At 37.0% G+C, this 13,169-nt stretch overlaps 1 protein-coding gene across 4 annotated transcripts in view; it reads left to right on the top strand.

Moving 5' to 3' along the window:
* The window catches only part of RGS12 (regulator of G protein signaling 12), an 84,266-nt gene that overhangs the window by 24,285 nt on the left and 46,812 nt on the right, over positions 1-13,169 (top strand). The window lies entirely within an intron of this gene.

The following is a 13,169-nucleotide window of genomic DNA, read 5'->3' on the forward strand; positions in this document are numbered from 1 at the left end:
GTGTGCAAGAATAAAATCTCCATTTTTGTATGTAAAAGGTAGTTTTGTATTTTTAGCATGCTAGTAATAGAGTTCTTAAAGGGCTACTCCTGTCTCATACATGGATATTCTGAAGTCCGAATGCTAACACAGTCCAGCCCCTAACACTCCTGTTCTGGAAGCCCCATGGATCTGTGACCACAGGCTTGGTTCTTTGTTTCTCTTTTCCCTTTGCTAGAACCTGGGTAGTGTTGCTCAGCGGAGTAGCAGCAAATGACAGATCCTGTTTCTTGGAGCATGCCACCAGGGGTCAGCTTTTAATACAGTGTGAAGCCTCACATGTGTGCTTAGTGATTTTACAGTCACTTGCTGTAATAGCTCAAACCCTCTTGCTGATCTATAATATATAGCTTTAAATAGTGTAAGTTAGTCTAAGTTAGTCATGACATTAAACATTGATTTCTTTACCTTGAATCACTGTTGCATATGTGGTCATGGAGCTGATCAGTAAGGCTTTGAAAGTGGCTTCCGCCAAGCATTCTTCTGCTCTGTTCAGACCTTTGACTGTTACAGTCCTGGCTGGAGTCATTTACCTACTGTGCTGCATAGTGGCTGCACACCTGTGCTGGTAAATGAAACAGTGCCAGGACACGGGGGCAGGCAGGGGATTGCGATGTTTGTACTGTCACATTGTTGGTGTTGTCATTTACGTGGCTTTATCCTGGGCCAACTACTGTATTTTCTCAAATGATTTCAGCCATGGTATAGAAGTTAGCCCTAATAGCTAGCATCACTGTGCCCAGCAGGCAGTTTTGATGCAACCATCTTGATTGATAGGAGGTTGGGAGAGCTTGGTATGATAGGGGCCAGAAAGCACCTTCGGAACTACACAGTAGCTTATTGCGCTATTTATTTGACTAGCACAGATATAGCCAGCATGTCTGTAGGTGACCGTCATCTCATTCTGGATGATGCCTATGTTATCCCTTCAACATTTTTTTTTTTCTTGCTGTCATCATTCTTAGTATGTCTTAAAGATTTCCAAAAACATCATTTTTTCACATTTGGCTCTCTAGACTGCTCTGTTAAGAATTTCAAACTCTTTCCAGCCCACTCTTATCTTCTTCAGGCTTTTACTTTAGCATGTGTGATCTTATCAGGTACTTTAGTTTTATCCATTGTTACTCCCTAAAGAAGGAAAACATCATGCTAGCAGTATACATTTATTTATTTTTTCTACAGATTGTGCACTAGCATTAATGTTAAGTCTTTGCTGGTATTTTTTACTGTACCATAATTTTTAAAAGATTACCAATAGATGCTCTTAATTTTTCCTTACATTTATAGACTTTATCTTGGAAAGTTCTTATACTCTTCACACTGTTTTGTAAAATATCTGACAAAGGTGAGTTGGTCAACAGATGAATACAGTTGTGTGTAACCTTTTTATCATGAATTGGAGATGCTTATTTCAAGATATAATCCAGAATGTTAAACTGTGTGATTTTTTTTCCAGACACTGAGAATAATGGGATTTGTTTTCTGTTATTGCAATTAGTACAATCACCATATTTCAGTAATTTTACTCTTTACTGTTTTCTCCTGGTTTTTGGGTTATTTTCTTTACTTCAGATTCTGGAGAAATTTACCATGTAAATTTGCATGTAAAAAGCAGAGTAGTTGGAGAATGTGCTGAGAGATGGATCTCATCTCTACTTCCTTTGTGAGGTGCATATGGCAGTGCTCATCATGGCAGTGCTCATCCCATACTTCGGTGCCTGAGAAGAAACCAACAGTGTTGCCTAGGGTGGATTCCATAGGGAATTCAGTCCCCATATGTGCAAAGACAGTTGGCACTGTATGGAGAAATTTCTCCCTGAGGAAGCAATCAGTACTTTGACCCTGCCACTCAAGTGCTGTCCAAGCCTTATTGCCTCTGGGCTTGGCTCTCCAACACAAGCCAGTTTCTGTCACAGATCCCGAGGCACAGTATATGCTTTCAGGACTAGATGTGAACTTGTACTCTGCTTAAATCCTCAGGCAGCAGGCCTTACTTCTTGTCATTAGCCAGTACCGCCATTCTTAAGATGTGTGATTAAATAGGTGCAGGTGAATTCATAAGCTGTCAACATCTCTGATGCTGTCACGTTTGTAGAACTACAAGGATCAGCAGGGTGAACAAGTTATAGTAACCACCTGAAGCTACAGAGGTGTCATATCCCTTAGTTCAGCAATATAAGGTATCAGATCATGGTTTTGACTCTATTCTTCTGGTTCTGGTTGCCTTGAGTAGTGACGAAACAGTCAGTACTCGCAGAACTGAGACTCTCAGTAGGTGGACAACCTCTCAGGGGTGTCTTTCTCCATAATCTTTGGTACCTAGCGTTCTTTTAAAATTAGGCTTGCTCTCTGAACTAAAACTCCTGGGTCTAATTCATGAGGCATGTTAACCACCTGACATGAAGGCAGAGTAATAGCTTACAGCACTGAGGTCTGTTACTGAAACCCAGAATTATTTGCTGCTTAAGGCTGGCCCTTGCTTCAGTTTCTTATGTTACACTTGTCGATTCAAGAGAATCTTTTAAAGCTCCTCCCAAGAAGGTGAGCAGTGAGGTGAAGTTAGTCAAGGTAATAAGGACAAGAGCAGTCTCTGAAGATGAGAGCAGGCTGGATGACTGGACAACGAAATGGCAGGTGAAAATGTATGCAGATAAATGTAAAGCAATGCAAATGAGGGAAAATAGTCCTACCTTCATATATCAAATGATATGTATACGTCTCTGAGCTGACTGCTTCCTCTCAGAAGTGAAGTCTTTGAATTATAAGAGACAGTTGCATGAAAACATCAGCTCAATACAGTAGCAATGAAACAAAATCTTACGTTACGAATTATTAGGGAAGGAATAGAAGAAAAAACCCCACATAATAATTCTGTTGTATAAATCTATGATTTGCCCACAACTTGGATGTTATATTCTGGTCTCTTTATTTCAAAAAGGTTACAGTATATTAGAAGTGGAAAAGGTGCAGAAAGGCGTAACAAGAGAACAAAATCATGGGTGGCATAGAAAAAGTGGTTGGGATTGACTGCGCACTGTCTCCTTCAGGACAAGAAGTCAGCACCATTAATTAAAGGTAGCTGGAGCCAGGAGCAAAACAAACAGAACACGATTGTTCATGGGAGGTGAGTCGGTCTGTGGGACGCCTCACCACTGAGTGCTGTGGATGCAAGAAATTTGCATGTCCTGGGGGGAAAGTGGACAAGTATTTGGAAAAGAGAGCCACTGGGGATTATTAAGGAGACAAGCCACACCAGGTTCAGGAAATCTCCTGAACTAAAAATACCTGGAGTCTGGGAGAATGTAGTCAGGGAAATGTCCTGTATGTTGGCCTGTGCTACTCGTCGGTAGACACCCATGTGTGGCCACTACTGGAAACATAATACTGGGTTTGATAAACCTGTGTTTTGAACTGATTCTTATGTTCTTAGACTCAAGGATGGACATTGCTTCTCCTTAACTGTGGGATTATGGATTGTACTCTCAGCACAGGAAGCTGCGTTACCTTTCACTTGGTGTAAACTTGTTTGTTGGTAAAGCCAAGGGCTCGCTGACCATAGTGTCTCCTAGCACAGCGTAACTGCTGTGGGCTCTGGGAGCATTTACTGTTTGTGCTGTCTGAGGGAGAGGGCACCTGCAGCTTTCCTGGATAGAGCTTCTGCTGCAAAACACATTGCCCATGCAATTCTTGGGTAGGAATGAGGAACTGTGTGAGTGGTTTCACGCCTCTGTTCCTGCCCTCCCTCGGCTGCTCTTCCTGTTACCTGGTACGTCTTTTTGTCATGTCACATGCTAATGGAGGTGAGGAGGGATTTTTGCTCTATGAGATCTGGTTAATGTTAGGAAATGAATTAAGGCCTTATTGAATGAACTGAATTGGTATTTCTAGAGCATAATCACAAAATAGATACAGCACAAATGATAGCACTGTAGCTATCCATGAATTGTTTCTGACCCTGTCTCCATGCTTAAACTGCTGGGATTTTGGCTAGGAGTTGGTACCATTCAATTTTTACTGTCCTCTTGGATTTATCAGTCCACTGAAGTTAAAAAAAAAAAAAAAGAGGACTCACCTGTGGAGCTTCTACTAGATGAGCTACCGCTTTTTATTCAATATTAAATCCTCAAAACATTTCATTGTTCCTCTGATGTTTAAAAATATAGAGTAAAAATCCATCCTCTATTTCACTCTGGACTGAGGAACTGCAGAAGGATGGTATTTAAGCATTACTTGTTGGGCAGAAAGTGTGTACGTTTCTTTCTGAAAATACACAAATATTGCTGGTCTGTGTGGAGAGTAGGTGTGGTATTGAAAATTACGAGAATCATGTTTCACTTGGAACGCGATCCTTGTAAATGCCAATGCCCTGCTTACTCAAAAGAACACGGAGCATTTTGGTAGGATGAGATAGATTGCATAATATGCATACGTCTGATTGTAATCATACTAGGCACGTACCTACATGTCAGAAATTGAAATAAATTTGCTGTGAGACTTACAAGTTTTAACAATTTATTTTTTTAAAAGTATTTTTAGATTATATTTTAAGTATTTTTAGTAGGGATTGATGGCCTAGTTCATTCAGATAACATACTCATCAAAGTTTCAATGTATTAAAAAAGAGAATATTTTGGAGGAGAAAATGATGTTGACTCAATGCTTAAACAAGTTTGGACAAATGTTTAAGACAGAGTCCTGTAGGCCCTTACCGAATGCATTTTGCATTAGCAGATTCCTCAGCAGCATGCTGTTGTCTTTACAGAAGCTTTATTGTTACACAGGACCTGCCTAAACAACATTTTAAAAGCTGTCTGTTTCTTTTGATGAGAAGATACAGAACCAGTATTGAGGGCGGAGAATGTGCTGGGGAGGGAGGAGAATGGGAGAGGTGTTGATAGGGCAACAGACAGAGAAGCCTCATTTTTTTACTGGACTCTGGAAGAAGTAAATATGTGTTCAGAAAGAGCATAATAATAAAGTTGAAGGGACTGTTTCTTAACAATGAACTATTAAACTATTTATACATGGAGAAAACTTTTACTGATAGTCAAGTGTCTGTAAGTATAAAGTTTTGTTTGTCTAAAGCGAACAGAAAACAGGAATATGGTTTAATGAATAGCCTTCCGAGCTAAGAAATCTTGCAGTGAAATATGATAAATAATGCTTCTAAGGATTCAATGAGGTTTTAAAGATACAAAGTTTGTAAGTATAAGTATTTAAGTTGACTTTCTATATATGTTATGAAATTAAGAATACACTATTTTTATAGACATGTTTTAAATCTCTCTTTAGCATTGTACTGTTTCTAAAATGTGGAGTGAGTTTAGTAGGTATACAGATATTTCTCTAATTAAGTTTTTTATAAATCTTTCACTTAATTTTCACTATGCTTGCACATGTGTTTCCGTAAAGCAAGAATGTCATGTTAAAGTTATGTTACCTTCTAATTGTTACAGTGTTTTTTTAAGGTATGCAGCTAAAGTGATTTTTTTTTTTAATTCCAGCTGGATTTTTATCCAATAAAACAGAATCCAGATGGTATGAGTTATTAAAATAACTGAAAATAAATGAAAAGTATTTATAGAATACAAAATTTCTGAGGTGTAGAGACTTCAGACCAGTTTTAGCTTCTTGTTGCTCAGAAAACACATATTTTGTAAGTAAAGGTCCTAGCTGTACTATCAAATTTTGACATTATAGTCTTATTCTTTATGTCTGTATATCTCAGATTGTAATTGTCTTTAATGCTAAAAGTTTAGCAGCAAAACTGTCAGTTTTTTAAAATGAAAAGGGAAAGAAACAGTTGCAAGGCTTAGGAAGATATATACGCATTGTTTACTTAAAAATTAGTAGTTTTCATGCTCAGTTTTACATTAATTTCCTCCAAATCTATTGCTTCTTAGAGGCTCCATCTGCAGGAGTAGGAAATTCAGAAGCAGCTTAATGTGTTTCAGTGATCTGTCACTTAGTCATATCCTCCTTAATTTGTAATTTAATTTTAATTTACTATTGGGCTGCAAGTCACCTTTCATCTGGATGTGCAAGTTATGCTGTTTCTGCTTGTTTTTATTAGTGGAGAGAATTCAGTTGTCTTAAAACAGAAGGAAAAAATAGTAATTATTTAAAAAGCATTTGTGTATTTTTTATTATCAGTTTACAGTCAGGCTCTACAGAACTATTTTTCAAAGTTCACCATACGGCTTTCAAAACCAAGTATTTGTTTTTAGAGTAAATTTCTGCATGGCAAATCTTGAACTTAACACTTTAAAATGTGTGCATCACTCTCCGAAGTGTAGCCAGACAGCAGGGGGCACTCGGAACAGCAGTTTGCATCCGCTCCCTTTACTTCACTGAATTTGTTGTATGGGAAGTCTTGGTATTTGATAATGCGGCTTGTATTTCAGTTATTTATACACGAACAAATTCCAAATAGTTTGGCTTGAAAATATTTTTTGTTAATATTGCCTTGGAATAGGAAGGACTTTTGTCTTTAAAATTGATGGAGGGAATCTTCCCTCTTTTAAACAGTAGCACGTATGGGGTCTGTTTATTGTTGAGAAGCTGACAAATCATTGACAAAAATATATCTAGACAGATTATAGAAAATTTGGAGACTCAGGGAAAAAAGCATTTTATTTTATAGCAAAGTTTTCTTAATTTACATGTATTTTTGGTACTCCTGCTTTTTATTTCAGTAACTAGGGTCAGTGAGCTAAATATTTTTTCTCTGGCTTTCATGCAAGTAGTTGTTACTTTCTTTAATATGAGATAAAAAAAGAAATACTTGATATTGACGAGATTTAAGATTTTTGATGGTGCATTCTGCTAATGTCAAATTTACTTCAGGAATTTGTGTGACTAGGAGCTGGTTCAGGGGATTGCGTCTTTCTAGTTGCCTGGTGTTTTTTGTGTGTGTTTTCTTCTTCTAGGAGTCAGGGATATATTAAATCCTATTCATCTTTTGACAAGTTAAAACTTATCCTGGCTTCCTGTCATTCTGTCTTTCTCTTCAGCTTTTTCTGCTCTGAAAACAAATGTACAGAAGAAAATATGAGCAGGAAGTGGAGGGAGGGTAGAAGAGAAAAACAGATCAACCATATCTGGGGTCTCTACCCTTTCCCACAGTTTAGCTTCTAGCAGATGGACGTGGGTTTACAAATGTCATCCTTGGTATATCTGAATAAGGTTTTTAAAGCTGTTGTGTCATATTTTAACACTTCTCATTAATAGCTTTGCATATTAACATTCCTTCTGCTTTTGACCTTTGAACTTTGAGTTGCCTGCCTGGTTTACAAATATGGTACACAAAATCACAAGATTTTGAATCTGGCAGCTGTTGAAATAACCTGTGAAAATGTAGAGGGATATGAATTTTTAAAGGGCTTTCAGAGTCACATGACATTTCATAGCCATTATCATTAACTGGTACTGTCTAATTGGTAGAGCTTATTTGCGGTCCTCGTAGAGTCACTGTATGGAAAAAATGTGGACATGCAATGCTTAGTTCAATGAAATAAAATCAACAACTCTAAAGGTCTGTTTAAACTAGGGATTATTAGGTTTATAACGCCAAGTATGAGTGCCTAGAATGTGTAAAACATTGCCCACACACAGTGTTCCTAACAACGTTCACTAAGGTTGCTCCGGTGAACTGCTAGTCTTGCAGCTACATCCCATTGCATGTGGGGTTATTTTTCTCCAAATCACTTGTGTTCTTGTGGGTAGCATCCTCACCTGTTAAAACTCTGATAGTACATTTGGCCTTTCTAGGTGATTCCTAGAGGACTTAGGTTGAGCATTAAGTAAACACTATTGATGAAAGTCCTTTTTATGTTACCCCAAAGGGGTGTTCGCAGGAAAGTTCTCTAGGCATTTCTGATCCATTTGTGCTTTTTACTTATCCAGTGTAAGGATTATTATGCACCTGGTCACCTGCATATTTGTAACGGTGTTCCTGTTTGGCTAAGGTATTGACAATGAAAATACATTCTGCATCCCACTTGGTTTAGTGTCAAGCAAAATGCAGTATCTAAACAGCTCTGTTTGGCATTTTTGCTTTATAAAATTATAAATTTTTAATACTTATCCACGCATAGTGAAACTGTTCTTCTGTCCAAGTATCATAGGGCATTTGCTTCTTAAGTCCTCAAATAATGGAGGGTGTAATTTGTAAAACACATTCCTTCCTGTCTACCCACCCATTTGCTTCCATTGCATTTCTTCATGGTATTAAATACTTGTAGAAGACAGCATTCAAAAGTGCAGTGGTGTGCCTATTCAAACAAGTAATCAATCATAAAATGAACTTTGTCCATTGCAGCAATTTGCTTATGTTTCTGGAATGCTTGTTAAAGTATGCTTCCTCCATTTTCATCTGCAATTATCTTAAAATTTCTTCTCTGATCACTCTAAATTAAATTGAGAAGACTGAGTTTTTCTGTTAACCAAGTCTCTTCATCCTAAATGCAAAAATGGGAAGATGCGCAGATTTGCAAGCCAATCTTACTGTGAGATCTTGAGTAAAGGCTCTTAACTTCTTTTTGCCTCATTTTCTTTATAAATAAGTTCAGAGTAGTATTTACTTTCTTCATAGAGTTATTTTTATACTAGGGTCTCAGCCTAGGAACTGTATGGATGTGGGGGATTCCACATACTGCATTGAACAAGGGAGAAGATTCCTCTTTCCCAAACTACTATTAGTAAGTCCACCTTGGCTTTAAGGACATCCCACTAGCATAAAAATGCCCACTAATCATTCCCAGTTTGCAATTCTGGTGTTTGTTCTTAGCAGAAAATTGTATTTTGATTGCTTAAAAAATAACAGCAATGAATGATTTAGGTACTATCGCTATTTACTTGTGAATATCAGCAAACTTAATGAAATCCTATACTTTCCATATACAGTCTCTTGAAGACGCTGCTGTCACAGGCAAGTTAATAGCACTTCCCTCTTACATTACAAGTAGCCTATTTTGCTCTCTGTTCCTAAGGTGCTGTGCGCAGAACTGTCTTGACATCAGTTGAGCACAGGCTCGGGTAGTGAGGAAGGAAGGGCAGAATATCAGTTGGTTTCTGAAAGGAGAATTTTGTCTTCAGTGACAAGGGGCTGCTCCTAGGTTTAAACAAATATGCCAAGTTTCCTTGTACTGTGGATTTTTACAAGCAATTTATAGTGTTAACCACTGAAAAGTTAAGCAGAATAGACCGTTTGAGGTCCTACTTTATTCTGGCTTGCATTATGTAAACCTCTGAAAATAGTGGTTTACTATGTAAATGTTTCTATAACTAATGTTAGAGTGATTAACTAATGTTTTTCTGAAAGCTGTCTTGGAAATCTGTTTTATTGAATGCAGGACTATCACACAATTCGACGTCATTTTATTTTCCTGATTGGTTATAGGAAACATTTTAAAATACAATCAGCATGATTTATATAAAATGATCTAGCTTTTCTGGTGAGAGATAATCGAGATCTAATCTGAATCCCTGACGAACCACAGCTTCCTGCATTGGCCTGTTGCTATGGGTAACATAAAGGGAGTAAAATAGAACTTCATACGAAATGCCTTTAAACTTTACTGGCATGTACAGGCATGGAACAGGGTTGAATTTTTTAGTTTAATCTTTGAGAAGCTGATGTGTTAAGGAAATGCTTCTTCCATATTAAGTGAAGATGAATTTAGGAAGAGTACTGTTAGGAAAAATAACTGCTGTTTCTTACGAAGAGCGGGTAAGTGATATGAATTATATTTAGCTAAGGCAAGACATTGTTGCAGTGAGAAATTAGAAGAGGCTATTGTTATTGGCAAGAAATTAGAGAAGCATGTTATCAGCTTCAGAATGCTTTTTGTTTAGCCTTTAAGCTTTTTTACTTTAAAGTATTTGAGTTAAAATTCCTTTGTAAATGCAAACGTTGGGTTTTATTATCAGAGAAGAGTAAAGGGAGTCTTACTGTACCAACTAACATTCAAATTTTGAGATGTATTTATGAACTCTGCCCAATATGTATAAAGCTAAAATAATCAGTATGTTTGTAGTCTATGCCTACTTTTTAATTCTGTGCAATGTATTTTGTATATGCTTTCTGTACCATTATATCAATATTATATCTTTAGGTAAAACTGTATATATTTTGTATGTATCTGTATCAAAATAATTTTAGGGATGGATTTGGCATTTAAGGCACTGTGTTTATATGCGATAAGACTGGTTTTGTTTGGGGTAAAAAGTTGAACATTTATTTCTTAAAGGAATTCCAAATGTCACATCATTTACTGTTCATATGTTGGGTTTATAGATTCAAATATTTGACAGAAATATTTAACCTTCAGAGAAGAATGTATTCAGTTAAATTATTGTAGGGTAGTTGTACTGTATTTTTTTTTTCCTTGGGAATTCTTACATCTATAATACTTCTGTATTAACCATTATAAATGCACTTCAAAAGACAAATTATGTAATAGTCCTCCTTTAAGTGGCATTCTGAAGGGGCATCCTTCTCACAGAATTCTAAATCATGAAATTAATTGCAATGATATTTTGAAACTTGGATAAAAATACTATAATGTTACTCTAATATTTAGGTGAGAAGTACATTTGAGATTATTTATTAGAAGAAAAATCTAGCAATAATTTATAAGTAATATGGCTTTATTTTTTATTTAAAATGTTAGGACAGTGTATACCATATTTCGAGACATGATCTCCCTCACAGAGATCATTTGAGTTCATGGCATTTGTACAATGTTAATGCTGTAATGTATTTAAAAGGATAAAAATACGTGTATGTAATGTAAGTCCTGGAGTAATGTGACTGAAGATCTAGGGAGCTGCTCATAATTCATACCTTGGCAAAAGGAGAATTTGCTTCAGGTGATTTAATAAGGAGTTTGAACAAAGCTAGATGCAAGCAGACAGTCAACTGAGTGATAGGCTTTCCCTGAGCTAAGTGACAGAATGTTTGAAAGTTGGCTATTTGTATTCAGTCTGTACATCTTCAGTGCTTCATCTCTTGAACACGACAAGTTTCCCAAACTTATTTTGTACATTAAAATCATATGAGAAGATCAGTTTAGAAGGTTGGTGGAGCTAGGTATGCCATTCCAAGCTGAAAGGCTTAATTAGAGGGACTTCTGTAAAATAGCGTGTACTAGGTAAATCTAACAGATTCTGAAGGCAGCAGTCAGAGAATTCTTTGCATGCAGCAAAAAGTCGATGCCTGTATTGAAAGAAAGTGTGCTTTCGAAAGGACACATAGAGAGGTCAGTTTTAATCCCTTTTTCTCTGAATCTTTCTGGATGCCCAGGAAAGAAATGTTTCTGTTTGGTCTGTGATTTTGTCATTGTTAGGGTAGCAGAGAGGAATACGTTTTCACTCTCCTTACAGATTTTATCCCTCCGCATCTCAGAAGGAGTTGGAAATAGATATGTCTTTTTTGACTCAGGAAGACACTCACCCACACTCTATTAGCACAGATGATTTCACTTTGCTCCATTTTATTGCTAAGGCCTGGCGTTTCCTAGTATGTGTCACCCCTCCTGGTATCCCCATCTTTCCCTTTGTTCTACTCAAGTACTTGAGTATGTCTTGGACTTGAATGACAAATCTCGAGGTGGAGAAAAAGGACATTTTTGTATTGTGTCATCTGGGTGGTTTGTACACATGGATTTATTTGCTCAGTGTCATTTCTGGGATATGGGTAGGGTATTTTGGGGTTTTCTGCATCATGGTATTATGGCAGACTTTGACAGTGTTTAGTTAGTTTCTGGGGCCCTGATCCATGTAAAATGGAACTAAGTGGACTTTCTGGATAAGAGTTTCTGTCAGCTGAGAGATGCCATCAGACTAGTTCCATGCAGTGGTGCACACATCTAGCAGCTTATAGACCATGAAAGCTAAAACATACAGGCTGTTTCAACCTTATGAATTATTGTCCTTTATGCCGTCTCTCCTTTTTTACCCTGTTGTTGGTGCAAGACACTATGTTGTCTATTTCTATTCTGGAAAAAAAGGTTTATATACTCACAAAGTAGTTTTTTACCTGTTAATTATTGTAAGCTAGTACTCTTTTAGATTGTTGCAAGCAGATCCTGAACACATCAAAAAACTCATGGGCCCTTCTGGTTTTTCCACCTAGCAAAGAGACATGATACAAAGAGAAATTCTACATCTTTTCTCTTAATCAGAACTTCATGCTATGTAATATATGCTGAAGCATTTGCCAGTTTACAGAGACCTAGAACATCTTTTATGGTGTATGATAACTGGGAAGACACTGTTCAGCTTGCTGGCCCTGGCACTGAGCTCCTCATTTGGATCACAGGAATCAAGATCTTGCCCTTCCCTAGTCTAGGGAAGAGAGTTGCATCTTCCACCTTTGCAGGGTGAGTGTGTGTCTTTATACCTCAGCTGCTAATCCAGCTAGATGAGCAAGCAGAGTTCCCATGAAGAGATATACTGGAAGACGTTTTAGTTTTCCTAAACTAGATATATTTTTTTAAATTTTGTTAATCTGTTACCATCAGACTCCTCACATATACCATGGGCTTTTTCCTAAACCAATTTGGAAGTCAGGGTAATTTCAAGAACTAATTTCAGTTCTTATCTGGTTGTGAAAGATTTGAGGGTTGAATGCAATTAGATTTTATCTCTGGTTGATAGTTCATATGTACATTCACAAAATGAATACATGTATGTCCTGTCATTTGGAATGAAATACTTAAATACTTTTTTTTTAATCTTCACATTAGCCCTAACTGGGACGGGGTCATACCCTATCCTTCCTCATCTCTCAGAAATGGTTACATACAGGAACTGTTAAACTTTATATCTTTTTAATACATGTTTTTTAATAGGTAGTTCTTAATACGTATGTGGTAAGTGTTGAATTGCATCAAATAACCAAACTTTGTATGTATAGTAGATCAAATTTTGTCCTGAAGAGCCTCCAGTGGTGGTAAGCGTGAGTGCTGAAGAATGAAAAACAGCCCCCAACATACAGTGAATTTTTAAAATGAGATCATAGTATTTAAAAAAATCTGGTCTTGCAACTTATACCTTTGGACAAATCTAGACAAGTTTCAGCTGAACAGTTTAGAAGAGAAACTGCTTTGTCTAAATGTGGACTGCAT

This window comes from Gavia stellata, chromosome 5 (assembly GCF_030936135.1).
Source record: "Gavia stellata isolate bGavSte3 chromosome 5, bGavSte3.hap2, whole genome shotgun sequence".
Taxonomy (NCBI): Eukaryota; Metazoa; Chordata; class Aves; order Gaviiformes; family Gaviidae; genus Gavia; species Gavia stellata.